Below are 3,817 nucleotides of genomic sequence, written 5' to 3'. Positions count from 1 at the left end.
CAGCACTTGGCCTTGTTAAACCTCCTAACCTCCTCCAATTGACCTCAGTCCATTGCTCCAGCATGTCCAACATGATTGCCTTTTGAATGTTAGTAAATTAAAAGTTAAAAAATAAGAGAAGCTCCTGTGCTGCCTTAAGTCAAACTTTTAATATTTACATTTCCATACCATTTTCAGACCTTCTGCTCCATAATGATTTTTTTTCCCCCCCTGGACAATGCTTCATTCTGTGTCAGCTGCAAATTCTCTTTGAACTAGACCTGCAGCTGTGGACTTTATAAAATGTTTATTCACTAATGGAAAGGGAGAAGCCAGTATTAACAGAGTCCAATTGGTTAGGCAGCTTCTGTGTTCAAAATGGAACAAAAGGAGCTTGGACACAGTTGCACCAACATGTAAGCAAATGTCCTTTTACTAAGTGTCTTGAACAGCAGTGTGTCAGAGTATCAGTTGTCCTCTGCATGCACCAGTTCTTTTAGCTGACACACAATCTTGATATTACAGGTATTTGGGTAAAAGGCAAAATGGTTTTGGCTTTTTTTCTCTGCTCTGAAGTTGTTGGGATTTTTAATTAATAAACCCTGGATTCTTTGTGCACCTTAAGTTGTTGCTAATATCCCTGAGAATCTTCTCCAAGACTGGGCCCAGAGCCCAGCACTCATTGTGAAGAGCTGACTGACTTGTCGATGAAAGGAGAAGATATATTTAATTAAACCTTTTATTTTGATGGCATGACAGTAAAAGGCTTGCTCCTCCAGGTGGCTTCTGCACCTGTGTCCCACGTGTGTCTGGTATGTACAAATCAGCTGTACCATTATTGCTCATTCCACAGAAGTTATTTATTCAACCTAGCTGTTAATGACCAGGCTTGTGAGACATCTCCATCTAAACCAGTGGCATGTAGTCCATGAATAGAGAAAGGCTCTCTGAGGGTGTGATTCATCTGACCTACTTTGAGTGGCTGAGCAGATGACTCACAGCCCAGGAGATGCCTGCTCCTCTCCGTCGGGTGCAAAGCAAGCTGAGGATGACTGCCTGGCAGATAGATGTCTGCATTCCTTCCCAGCCACCTCACCCTTGTCTTTACTGGCTGATTTGATTATTGTGCCATTTAGGCAGTTTGCTAACAGCCCACCTACTGCTCTCATTTAACACTCATGTAAAAGAGATCTTTACTTCAAAGAGTAAAATTGAATCATCCATGTCCATAAGGGGTGTGTGCCTGAAGTACCTGCTGATTCTCAGTGACTGTGGATGTAGTGCTGTGAAATCTTTCAGAGGCTCTGATGAAAGCCAGTTTAACTCTGCTGCCGAATTACTGTAATCAAGATTCAGGACAGGTTTTGATTGGGAAATGTCATGGCAAATGTTACTGAGAGAGAGAGGGAAGGCATGCAGTGCAGCAGTGTACTTCTTAACAGACAAAGAGGTCTGAAAGCCATGTATTTATGCATGTCAGCTACTGACTGGTGTTGATGGAGTTGTGTATTAATTCAGCTTGTGAGATTTCAGGCTCTGTGGCTTTCCTGGGAAGGAAAGCTGCAGTTTTACCAATACACTGCTGTCTGCAAGTGTCTGTAGCTTTCAGTGCTGTGTGTACACTTCCCAGTGGTGCTTTCTGCACTGGCTGGATTTTTTCTGCTTTGTTCATAGGTTCTGAAGAACACTGCTGTCTGCAAGTGTCTGTAGCTGTCAGTGCTGTGTGTACTCTTCCCTGTGGTGCTTTCTGCACTGGCTGGATTGTTTCTGCTTTGTTCATAGGTTCTGAAGGTGCCTATATATTTTGCCTTCTACAGGAGTCAGTAAAAGTCTGGCACCTTAGAGAGCTGGTGCCCTAGACCTGATGATTTCCCTGGAACATTTCACTGGTTTCTCTCTCCGCTACAGAAAATGGCTTCAGGCAGCCTTTTGCCTGGTTCATGTACCAGACATCCAGATCTGGGTAGCAAAATGTGCAGGAAAATGGCATTTGTCCTAAGTGGCTGTCACTTTCAAGTAACATAACACCTGTACACTGTCTTCAAAAAAAAAAGTAGCATTTTTTTTCCCTTCTGTCCTATCGATCCCAGCCTTCTCATTTGAACTGTGCTTTTTTTCTCTGCTCCACAAGAGCTTTCTTGTCATGCTTAGTATGCAAGGTGTAGTTAAGTTCCCCTGATGACTTAAATGTGAGCTACCAGGATTTGTGGGCTTTCTTCTGTGATGACAATAAATCTTTCTCTTGACATGGGAAAGATTCATAGACATTGAATATGCCCAGTTATGTTTGACACGTGACATTGCAGGTAAAGTCACACCACAGTCCCTCTAAGTGCAGCCCAGGTCCCTCTTTGGGCAGGCAGCTGTAGACAGCTGTGTTAAATTCACAGTAACAGATACATGGCATGACCATCACTTCATATCACAATTAGCAATAACTCCAGACGTGTAAAACACTCCAACATTATAAAGCTAAAGTATTTGCCTAGTTGGTCAAAGTGATTTATTTCTACATCCCTTCTCTGTCAGGGCAGGGACTGTAATTTACTGCATGTACACTGACTAAAATAGAGAGGTTCCACCCTGCCTACTTTCTGGATTCTGTTGGAGTATCAAATGTTTAGCAATAATTAGATTTTTCTTTTAAATGGTTTCAGTTGCCAAATTAAAATAAGACTTTCTGTCAGTGTTGTAATTACAGTCTGACACCTGACAATTTATCATTTCTGTACACGTTTTCCTCAGGACAAAATATAATTGGAAGTTGGCTGGCAGTTTTCCTAGTGGTGCAGAAAGAATGATAAAATCTAGTATAAGAAATGTTGTATATATTCTTGGAATGGTAAGAGAAATTAAAAACTAAAAACACTAGTTTTTAAGAACTCATTCTTCCTGTGTTATCCCTCTTCATCCATCGAAGCACCTAGTCAGGATTTCTTTGAAAAGGAAAACAATTTCTTTTTAATGCAGTGCAGCTCTATTACAGCTTTGACTGTGTCTAATTCTCAGTGTTACTTCCTTCCAAAAACCCCATTTTAGCACTCGCTGTCATCATAATATCCTCTTTTTCAAGCACTGAGAGGCTGATAGAAATCTGCTTCACAGAAACCTTATCTAGTCCTACTAGAATGATACTGGCAATATAGTAAGATTTTGTCCAATATCTTCCTAGCCATCTGCCTCTTTACTTTGGAGTGGAAGCAAACAGGAAAGCAGCAGTCAGATTGCCTTTGGTTGTCCTGCATCTAAGCTTTCTGATTCGTGTTTCGGGTCCATATTTTGCCGGGGCTTTCACCATACCCTTTTTGTCTCCAGCAAGTACTTTCATTATTTCTTTGCCTCTGTGCCCCCTCTCTAATTTAGTGCTGATAGGGACAAAAAGAACAATAGAACAAGGAGGCATTCAAAGACCCAGCTCTCCCCTGCCATTCAAGATCTTACTTGAACATCATCAAGTAAGGACTTGAAGGATATTCTACCTGAAGGACATTCAAGGTCTTACAGTCCTCCAGTATGTTTACTGCACTAAAAACTTACTTGAATTACCATTAAATTACTTTTTACGTTTCTTTGTGAAGGGACAGGGGGGCAATGGACACAAACTAGAACACAGAAAGTTCCACCTAAAAATAAGGAAAAACTTCTTTTCTAGGAGGGTGATGGAGCCCTGGAACAGGCTTCCCAGAGAGGTTGTGGAGCCTCATTCTCTGAAGACTTTCACTTAGACACATTTCTGTGCAGTCTGCTCTAGGTGAACCTGCTTTGGCAGTGGGGTTTGACTAGATGATCTCCAGAGGTCCCTTCCAACCCCTGCCACTCTGATTCTTTGCTATTTCAG

Source organism: Merops nubicus, unplaced genomic scaffold (genome assembly GCF_000691845.1).
Source record: "Merops nubicus isolate BGI_N331 unplaced genomic scaffold, ASM69184v1 scaffold2018, whole genome shotgun sequence".
NCBI lineage: Eukaryota > Metazoa > Chordata > Aves > Coraciiformes > Meropidae > Merops > Merops nubicus.
The sequence above is the reverse complement of the archived record's forward strand: the minus strand, read 5'-3'. Positions refer to the sequence as shown.